The sequence below is a fragment of the Canis lupus genome, chromosome 28 (genome assembly GCF_048164855.1).
Source record: "Canis lupus baileyi chromosome 28, mCanLup2.hap1, whole genome shotgun sequence".
In the NCBI taxonomy this organism is placed as follows: domain Eukaryota; kingdom Metazoa; phylum Chordata; class Mammalia; order Carnivora; family Canidae; genus Canis; species Canis lupus.
Window position 1 is genome coordinate 16583124 of NC_132865.1, and position 11199 is coordinate 16594322.

General features: G+C 33.7%; 1 long non-coding RNA gene across 1 annotated transcript in view; it reads right to left on the reverse strand.

The window, feature by feature from the left end:
• Nucleotides 1-5034: 5034 nt before the first annotated feature.
• LOC140620237 (uncharacterized) overlaps nt 5035-11199 on the reverse strand; it is a 58220-nt gene continuing 52055 nt past the window's right edge. Inside the window, exon 2 of the long non-coding RNA XR_012020026.1 lies at nt 5035-8188. This is a non-coding gene — a long non-coding RNA (uncharacterized lncRNA). The remainder of the gene's footprint in view (nt 8189-11199) is intronic.

Here is an 11199-nt window from a genome sequence, read left to right on the forward strand (position 1 = left end):
TCTTAAATCTCATTTCACGTAAATATCACAACATATATAACTACACGTATGCATAATATTTATTTTTAATTGAGGCAAAAGGATTTCAAAACTATAAAATGCTCTGCACTTTACTCTGTTGACTTGTGTCTGAGAACAATACCAATTTGATGTATATAATTCTACCTTATACATTTTGACAGCTGCATAATATTCTAGTGTTCGAATATGCTAACATGTATTCTTCTATTTTTCTTCTGATAGATGCTGAGTTGCAATATTTCAATAAAAACCCTTCCATATGTCTTTTTGGAGCTATACGATAAACATAATTTTATACACATTATTTATAACATGTTCTTATACCCATAAGTGTAAATTTTAAGGCATATGGTATACACATATTCAGAATCAATACGTAACAGTAAATTGTTTCCCAGAGTAGCTGTGGCAAATTCTACTAGCTTTCCTTTATTTGTCAATGTCTTGTTATTTTTTTCTTGATACTGCATTGTCCAGTTTCATCTATTGAGCATTCTTTATATATGTGAATCTGAAAATATTGAAAAAGCAAGTAATTAAGACTACATTTAATTTGGTAATAAATCATTATATAATCATCTCTGTCTCCACTCACTGGGTATACTCATCCAGTCTAATTAATCATTTTGATACAATAAAAATGTGACTATGTAACTCCTAAATTATATCTCGATTCTGGATTTCCACATCAATTCCAGCTCTGTATAGACCATTGCTATAAGATCACTCGACTTGAATGTCTGATAGCCTTTCCAAACTTAACCCGTCCATGTCAATTTCAGACATTTTTCTCCCCAACCCTTCTCTAACCATCTTCTCCATCACAGTCAGTGAAACCTCCAAACCCTTAACCCCATCTCCCACTGTCCCTGGCTTTTTCATATTCCACATGAAATAAATCACAAAGCTTTGTTGACTCTAACTTTCAAAATACTGTAGGTATAATATTCAGCCACACTTCAATATCTCCACCATCGCCATTGTTCTAATCCATAGTTGAAGGACCCATCACTTCTTCCCTGATGGTTGCAATGGACACCCAAAGTGTCTTGCTGCCTCCATCCTTGACCACTTGCTGTCTATCCTCAAAATAATAGCACTCTGACAAAATATCATTCACATATTGTCACCCCTCTGGTCAAAATCCTCTAATTCACTCTAATTAAAACCCAAAGTCTATGCATGATGTTTTAGGTCTTCTCTGATCTTGCCTCCATTACCTCTCAGACCTCTTGTGCTACAACTTCCTCCATCTTTATTCCTGCAGCTACAACTACAATGCTTTCTTCACCAGAATATTCCCAAGTGTACACCTTAGCTGGAACATTCTTCCCCCAGATATATACAATATACATATCAACTTAGCTCCTTACTCGAAAGCCACTTCAGAGATGCTTTTTAGCCCCTGTACCTAAAATTTCAACAGCCTCCCCCACACCCAAAATACTATATTCCCCTTCCTCACACTATTTGATTTTTCTCTTTTACATTTATCAATAGGTAATATGCAATATATCTTACTGGCTTCTCAGCCCCTAGTGCAGCGCCTACCGTATGATAGGCACATATAATTAATTTAATTATAAATTAATTTTTTGAAACATATATTCTAGTGAATGTTAATCTCTTACCATAAATTATAAACCTGACTATATTACACTTAAAATATATAAATAAAAAATAATTAACCTATTTATAAATGCTGACTTACTTTGGAAGTGAGTTTCTGTAGTGACTTCTTTACAATATCTCTGCAGCATGATTTTTAACACCATTGCCATTTACCTTAATAAGTTATTGGGTGTTTTGCTACTTTTTATCATTTTATGTTCCCGCTAAAAGAAGATGCAGCCTTCTTCCTATGCTGATATAGTGAAACGTTTTGCATACTAACATAAATATTTAAATATATAACCATTCGTATTTTTCACGATGTTATTAGACAGCATCCAACTGTATCAAACATGTCTGTGATACATTAGACAAAGGATATCATTCATGACGTAAGACATAGTAGTACAATTCTTTTGCTTTCTGAAAAAGAATGCTTATTCAGTACATTTTCCTTCATATTTACATGATGCCAATTTGGCCAAACAGCAATTTTCCCCTTGCTAAAAATATTACTTGAATATTTTGAAGTAATATTGAATGCATCAAGTAAATTCAGAACACATTACCAAGAAATAGATGCAAGTTGAGTTTATTTGGAAATGAAATCACTTAAAATACCTGCTGTGAGACAATCATTAGAGCCTAGTAAGCTGTGGTCTTTGGTTCAGTTTTGCTCACAGTACCTAAGTCATTATAAATTTACCCAGATTTTCTTTAATTTAATAGCCTTTACTCGTCCCCATCATCCCCTGCCTTTAAAAAGAAGTGAACCACAAACTTTTGATTATGATCTTGTAGCCATAGAAAACTTGGAAAATATAATCACAATTTAAAATTAACTCTTTGTCTTTAGGTTGAAAAAAATGCTTTGAATTGCATACCTTCTCTTAACCACAGGTGATATTTCATAAGTTTAAAGTAAAGTTTCAAAAAAAAAGGGTACTTTCAAATAATTTTCCATGCCTTCATTCAGCAGGTAACCCAAACCTTCATAATCCCCAAATGCTGCACTTCAAAGTTATGCTCAGGAAAAAAATATTGAAAAGAACAGCCTCTCTTTCCAGTTGATTTAAAACATCACTAGCTTATTTTCAGTACACATATGGAGTTACTTTTAAAAAGAAATCTTGGAATATTGCCAGGCTACATACAGGAAAGGCTTTTCTCCAGAGAGAGCTAAAATTCATTATCTGAGCTTTGGGACACCCATGTTCCTTCAAAATTTGGACACATCTTTGTTCCTCCATGATTAGTGATAGAAGTTTGACTTAAAATAAAAGACTGCCTACTCAGTGTGTAACAAGAGTCTGAAAAATCTGAAAGATTGTATTATTTTGAATTGAAATGGGTTAATAATTACACACAAATAAAATATTATTTATGTGATGGTAGTTTTAAAATAAACTACAGAGTATTTTTTTTAATTTGAAATTCTTTGCAAAAAGGTTACACTCATTATGTGTGTATCACTAACATAAAGTTGCATTTTGGACTCTGTCTCCTTTTATCTCCTCATTAGATGGTTAGTTTCTCTCATTTAAATCCAAGCAAATACCTTTTTTGTGGGAGAAAAGTCACTAAATCCAAGGAAGCTAAGGGCAATATTACTATGCATATGGTTGTCAGTGACCATTTCATGGTAATAATATTTCAAAAAATTAGATCAGTTTTTGATGCATAAAATAAACCTAACAAAGTGGATAACGGTGTTATAAATTAAGAGAGAAAAGTGAAATCAACATATGAATTTCAGCAATAATCTGTAACATTCCATTGTAAAATATTACACAGTAATAATTATTTTCTGGATTCCTTATATGTTTCCAGTGCATGTAAAACATTTTAGTTTCTTTTTTTATTTTTATTTTTGACAAAATAGTAAAATCAAAATCCTCATAATTGATGATGAAGAGTCTGTTAATACAAAAAAATTAATATACATTAATATAAAAACCACCTACATAGATACAGAACATACTTTCTATAAGGTATACAGTACCTCAGATGTGCAGTATCCATAAAATTGAACAGGTGTTAAGCAGAACATTATTTTTAAAGTATCCATCCTACACATTACAAAGAATAAGTGTAGTTCATTGTATGCTGAGTAAAGAAATAGAGAAACAAAGAGTTTTTGTTTAGCCCCAGGAAGGAAATATGGAGAATTCCATAAAATGCTTAAAAGAAGGAAGATAAAAGTTTTGAATGTCGAGAGTGTGTTTTATTTCATGCATGAGCACTGCATAGCATAGAAGAGTTCAACCACTTTAATTTTGCCCACAAAGAAGGCCAAGACACTTTCTGTATCTGCATAATTTGATAACATCAAGTATTGTGAACTTAATGATGAATTATTTCAAATGGAACCAAAGCATAAATTCTACTGAAAGGAGTGATGGTGGAGCAGGGCTAGGATTACTTCTGTAAAATGAATTAGAACGCTATGAACTGCAATGTATCAGTGATAAGTCTAGCATATTTCAGTACTGCAGCTATTGGAGAAATGAATCGGAATCACTTGAGCATCACAAATCCTAGGCCATATTTTTATTCCCAGCCTCACCCTTTGTGCTGCTTCCAACTACACAGCTCCAGTTGATTTCAAAGGCAGTAGATGAGAGATAAAGAGGAGCAACTATTGTTCTACCTCAGCAATTCATGATCCCTCTAAGGCCACTGATTTTGAAAGAATATGGAGACCTTGGCATCCAGCAGAATAGAACCAGCTACTCTTTTCTGTGCTGCTCCCATGAGGCAGCACAAGCGTTTATCCAGTTTACCATTGCAAATGATTCTCTATGTCCAGAAAATTACAACTCTCTTCCTCTCCTCACTCCAAGGACTCATAAAACCTAAATTAAACATAACTGTCCAAAGAATTATTTTCAGCAATGTTAACATTTCAACAAGGGAAATAAATGGAACTATGTGATTTGAATAGTTTTATAATATTAAATATAACAATATTTTATAACATTTAACCATCATTTATTAATTTTTACATTATGATTTAAAAAATATTTTATGGGTCTAGGGGAAAGCTATATAGTATATTACTAAAACATGTGTGTTTCTGATTCTAAAATTGTCAAAGCTTTCTGAGTAATATTTCTTTCATGTTCTTTATATATAAATCCTCCTTTTTCCTTTGAAGATAATCTTCATTTCTATTTAAATTGAGTATGTATTTATATACATTTAAAGGACATATCCAGATCTAATAGTCTAACAATGTATTTTAGTGTCCAAAATATTTTTTACTAACCTATATGGTTGTGCTAAGACTTTCCTAAGTGAATACTGATAGTTTTAAAAACCCTATTAATTAAATTATCAATTCCTTCAAGTACAGTGAGAGAAAACTGTTGAAAACAATAAATTAGATTAGGAAACTTTAGATACGTGTACAAAAATAAGTAACATTTATTGAAAACTGACCATGTTCAGTCACTATACTATTATTATACACAGCATCTCATTTAGTTGTTACAACAATCCTGAGTTAAGCATTATTTTACCCTTTTTACAGATATTGAATCAAAGGATAACAAAGGAAATAAATTACTCAAGACTACAGATTGGGCAAGCCCAGAGCTTGGACATAGATCTCTCTGAATGGAGATTCTGGTTTTGACTATGTTTTATCATCTTTCCGCCCTGGTGGTACAATATTTTGAACTGGAAAAAAATCCTAAGTTATGATTTCTAGGTAGAGAGGGTATGTTTTAGAATTGTAGTTGTTCAACAAATTCTTATTTCATCAGATTTCTAGAATATATTTTATTCTGAAATTATGGAATCTCTTTTGTATGTCAGCCATGTGCTAAGTGCAAACAAAGATAACTAATAGGTGATCATGGTCCTTGCAGAATGAACCCTTAGAAACAGAGGTTAGCAAACTTTTTTGTAAAGGGCCAGATGGTAAATATTTTAAGCTTTTGGGGTCACACAGCCACTCAAAGCTAATTGACTCTGTCATTTTTAGCATGAAATTTGCCACAGAAAATCTATAAGTGGATGAGTATGGCTGTGCTCTAATAAATCTTTATTAAGGACTCTGAAATTTGAATTTCATATCATTTTCAGGTGTCAATAAATATTCTTCCTCTCATCTTTTTCAACAATTTGAAAATGTGAGAATCCCAAGCCATGCTAAAAAACATATTAAAAATAAAATAAAATAAAATAAAATAAAATAAAATACAAAAATAAAACAGGTATTCAGGCCAGATTTGTTCAGTGAACCAAGGCTGGCCAATTCTTATTGCTGCGTTGTACTTATATGTACAAAGCCACTAGCCACATGTGGCTATTGAGTACTTAAATTTAGTTAGTTCAAATCGAGATGTACTATACATGTAAAATACACACTCTATTTTAAAAACAATATAAAAAGTTTTAAATGTCTCTTGTAGTTTTTATATTGATTATATTTTGAAATAATAAGATTTGGTATGAGTTAAATATGTTATTAAAATAAGGTTCACCTTGTTCTCCCCTCTTTTTTAAAGATTCATTCATTCATTCGTTCATTCATTTTAAAGAGTGAGAGTGAGAGAGAGAGAGAGAGATGGACGAGAGACAAGGGAGAAGGAGAGAGAATCTGCAAACATTTCCCCATTGAGCATGAACCTGGGTGCAGGACTGGATCCCAGGACCCTGAAATCATGACCTGAGTCAACCACTCAACCCGTTGAGTCACCTAGGCTCATCCTTCCTCCCCCCCACCTTTTTTTGACATAAGTCCTAGAAAATTTAATTTTAAACATGTAGGTCACATTATATTTCCAAAATGGTACTTTAGAGATCAACAGATACTTACCATAAACAATGGATTTTAAAAAGATCACTAGAGAAAAATTTTTAAGACTTGGTCAAGTTTTGAAAGTAGAATAAAGCCATTTAAGATACACATATATTTGCTACTAGTGTGTGTGTGTATGGAATTATAAGTCACTTTTGCTAGAAAATAAAATATAATAGGAAAAATGCAAAATCAAAAGGATATGCTCTACCAATTATCCCAGATCAGATCATAAGGGTTTTGTTTCCTATGCTAAGGATCTTACAAATTTTATCTGAAAAATGAAGTCTGTTATGTAGAGATGAACACTAAAATCTTGGAAAAAGTAGGTTAGATGATAGGAGGGAAAGAATAGTCAGAAATAAGTCTTACATTTCAGCTTATGTCATTGAGTGAACTATGTCACCTGAAGAGAAATAAAACGCAGCACTAGAAAAATTACATCTTCTTTGTAGACTATTTACTTGCATACATGTCTTATGGAGGGTGGCTTATGTCTTATGGAGGGTGGCATATGGCTAAGTTGAAACAGTGGGAAAAAGTTCAAGTTTTAGGCCATGGAAATTTAGCCATTGAATAGTAATAGTTGTTCTGATATGTGGACATTTCAGCTTAAAACTCACAGAGTTTTAAGGAGGGGGTCACAGACTCACAAATATTGAAAACTACAAAACAACTTACAAATTGGGTGTCAGCCATTTAACAGATATGTGAGTGCCTTGACAAACATGCAGGTCAGTTAGACATCCTTAGTAACACCGAACATTTCCAGGAACAAGAAATGTATCACCTCTTTGACATAAAGACACTTATGATTGTTAGAAAGTCATTCTTTATGAGTAAAATTAAAATCATGAACCATTTAGTATCCTTCCACAAGCAATACCACGACGACATTTAATTTCAAGAATTCCAAATAGCTATTATAGTTTCTAGTGATTGTTCTATTGTGTGAATGAGGTAAATCTTTGATGATCAGATGCCCCCAAAGATGGAATTCTTTATTGGAAGAGTAATCAAAAGGTATAGAGTTATGTATGTGATTTTTCATTGTGGTAAGCAAGTCAGAGAGCTCATGACTTCAAATGCTAATGACACATCTCTCTCTGCCTGGGACATCCTGCAAGCTCTTCCAGAGTAATATGTCAACAAAAAGATTTATATTCCTCATCTGCAAAAATGATGCTTCTTTCTCTTTCATTGCATGGGTTAATAACACAAGCATGTCTATCTGGCACATCAAGTTGAATTAAGCCTGTGTCTTTTGTGTCTTTCTGTTCTACTAACAAACTGAAACTATATACTCTCCTTTCAAATCCTTCTCCATTCCTTTCCTTCTACCTTTTTGCAAACATGTCATTATTCCATAATTGTTTTCATCATCTTCATTATCTCCCCAGCACAGATCTGATTTTTCAGTCTTCCTTAGTTTAAACCTTCTGATTGTTCATCATATGGTCTTCAGGAGGGGTTATCCACTACATACTCTTCATATCCAGGAGTTTCTGTGGAGGGCAGTGGTGTCAAGTGCAGAGAACTGGAGAGAGGGGGAGGGAGATCCACCAAGCTTACCAACTCCATCTCAATGAGTACAATTCTTTTTATTTTCTTTTGGCCACATAAGTAAGATTTTCTAGTTGCACTTTTAGAAACTTGGCCAGTTATTTCAGCCTGACTTCAAAATATTTACCAATTTAATTTTCCTCCTCTTTCACACCTTTTGCAATGAAGTTGAGAAAATGGCAGATTCTGTGGAGAAAAAAATATATAAAGGATTTGAAATGCGGAATTTACTGTGGGGACAATTATGAGTTTTGCAACTCCCAGACCATTGGCCAGATCAGAGACATAGGAAGGGTTATGATTGAGACAGAGTTGTAAAATCACATCTTTGAAGTGAAACAGACAACACTATTACTCTCCTCTCCAAAAAGAGTGGGCTGAGGGGTACTACAACCTTACCTAATGCCTTAAGGTATAAGGTACCCACAGGTGTGGATACCTGTGTGAGGGAGTACCCACAGGCCTGTGGAAAGCATCTGGTATGTGCCTCTAAACTTAAGGGAGACCAGGGAGAGTAGAGTGATGCCCAACTCACCTCTGGGAAAGCAGTAGGATTGAAGTGGTGGCATTAATAGGTCTGCCCTCCACCATTATGTCCTAACTTGGAAGATAGCCTGGTTTACAAAGGGTTTACAAAGCCAGGAGTAAGACTGGGTTAGCATCAAGAGTGTTGTAGAGTTACATTCCCTGAACATGGACTCTGAATTTCCTCCAAAGTCCCTCATAAAGTGAAAGGTCACCTTCACCAACCCCAGGCTCAGGGAGTGTGAAGTCACCCAGAAAATAAAAACTTCTGTTCCATCTCCAACCTCTCCTGTCTCCTCCCACTTGAACACTACAGTGGGAACCAGAGGAAGTGAGTGAGGAGAGTAGACACTGCATATCTCACTCTTGGGCCAATTACAGGCATTCTCAAGGTGTGAGAGCCAAGCATGAAGTTTGGCTGTGAATAAAATGTTGATTAATATGGTAGACGAGGTACATTCTAACTACGAAATGAGGCTCTAATTTGGAACTTAAATTCATTTTAGGACTTTTACTAAAGAGTTAGCAATTTCAGAGGAATTTTTTATTTGATCACAGCCCATAAGCTGTGTGTTTAACCAGTATTTGTCTAAGGTTTGCTTCAGTCACACTCACACACACATGCACACATGCATGTACAAATGCACACACATATACATGCACACACACTCATTTACACATCATTTACCTTTTGGAGAATATTATGCATTTCTTGTCTTTAGATAACTGCCCTTTGTTCATATTGTTTACTGACTTCAAATAAGGCATCAAAGTTCTCCAAAAGCCATCTGTACCCTTATTTCCTATGGAAAGGACCCCTACTTCCCAGACAGGCTTTCTCTGTGTCATCAGCTTCCACCTGAAACTTGAGTTGTATCTCTATGAAAGCAAATACTACAGTTAGAATTCTGAAAGGAATAGTGTATGGCACCTGTCCTCCAGAAGCTCACAATCGAATGGGATTTCTTTGTGAAATTTAAAGAAGTTCAAGAAAGGAAACAATCCACTGTTTAATTTTTTTTATTTCCTTATCTCCCAAAAAGCAAACTTCAAAAACTGCTTATAAAAATAAAATGTTGGGCGGCCCGGGTGGCTCAGCGGTTTAGCACTGCCTTCAGTCCAGAGCCTGATCCTGGAGACCCGGGATCAAGTCCCCACATCAGGCTCCCCGCATGGAGCCTGCTTCTCCCTCTGCCCGTGTGTCTGCTTGTCTCTCTCTCTGTGTCTCTCATGAATAAATAAATTAAATAATAAATAAATAAATAAATAAATAAATAAATAAATAAATAAAATGTGTTCTCCATTTAACTTCGGTTCATTGTAATTATTCCGATTCAATTAACTTTTTCTCCCTCTCTCACATGCATAGGCCAAAAGTAAAAATGATGAGTCCAGGTTCCCACAAAAGATGATGGAGAAAAAAAGTTAAGGTATTTCAAATATGTAATAAACCCATATTAATATTCTACCTCTCAAATATTAGCTGTAAATAATATAGAGCATGATTACAATAGCAATCATAATAATAGTAATAATTAAAATTTTATAAAGACCTTTTTTTCAAAGAATTGAACTACTTTGATATACAGTGATAAGCAAAATTTAAATCTAAAAGCACTGTAACATGATCTTGAATTTTGATTGCCTGTCCTTTTTAAGTCTTTTGTTCTCTTTTTAAATTTTCCATACCTGTCACTGTTTCTTTGAATTTTCACACATTCATCCAATTTTTTTAATCCAATTTTAATCTCAATATTTTAGAAACTCATATGAAGGCCTGCTTTCCAGAGTGAGAATGATAGCTGTCTGTCCAATACAATCACACATACTTTTTAGGTCATTTTTTTTTTCTACACTAATGTTAGTGAAAACAAAAATTTGTTTATTTACACAGAAGCAGTAACAGGAATATCATGAAGTTAAAGAAGAGATTCCTGTATAAGTTTATTTTAGGTTTTTCAGCTTAAAATATACCAGACTCCAGCTTTTATTGGAGCTTTTGGGTATTTGTGTGTTTTATAGCTTTTGTTTTGTTTTTTTGTTTGTTTGTTTTAATTCACAATGATATTGTTAAGAAGATTAGTGTAATGCCCAGGCTTGCTCCTATTACAAGGAGGAATCCTTTTAGGTGCCATAATGGTCTGGAACATTCTAAGCAAGGAAATAATCTTGCTTAGAACCTAAACGTAAATTCCCGAACCAGACATAATAAATTCAATATTAAGAAGTTGACCTAGAGGTATTTTAGTGTTTTGTTTATTAACTGTCCCCCTCCCCCCGGGGATGCTTATAGTTCTCAGAGTTAGAGGTAAAATATGGTAGAGGTTACATTGTTCCACTCTCTTCCTCCAAACATCTGCCTTCTAATTAATAATAAGCATAAAATAAAAAAGTTTAATAGCCAAATAATGAAAATTATAAGGAAAATAATGTTTAGCATTTTCATTGATTGCAAATTGCAGAAATATTTTTATTTGCAAACATCAGGACTGAAAAGATATTTTGGAAATGTATTCAAAGACTTTTTAAGTTTCACTCTTTTTGAATAGGATTAATGTAAAATTATTAGAACTAATATAAAATGTGCTTACACAAAAATGAGATTATCCTCTTTAATTTGAGTACTTTTTGCTTAAAACATTGTTCTTAAAAAAATGTTAGTCTGCTTTTTC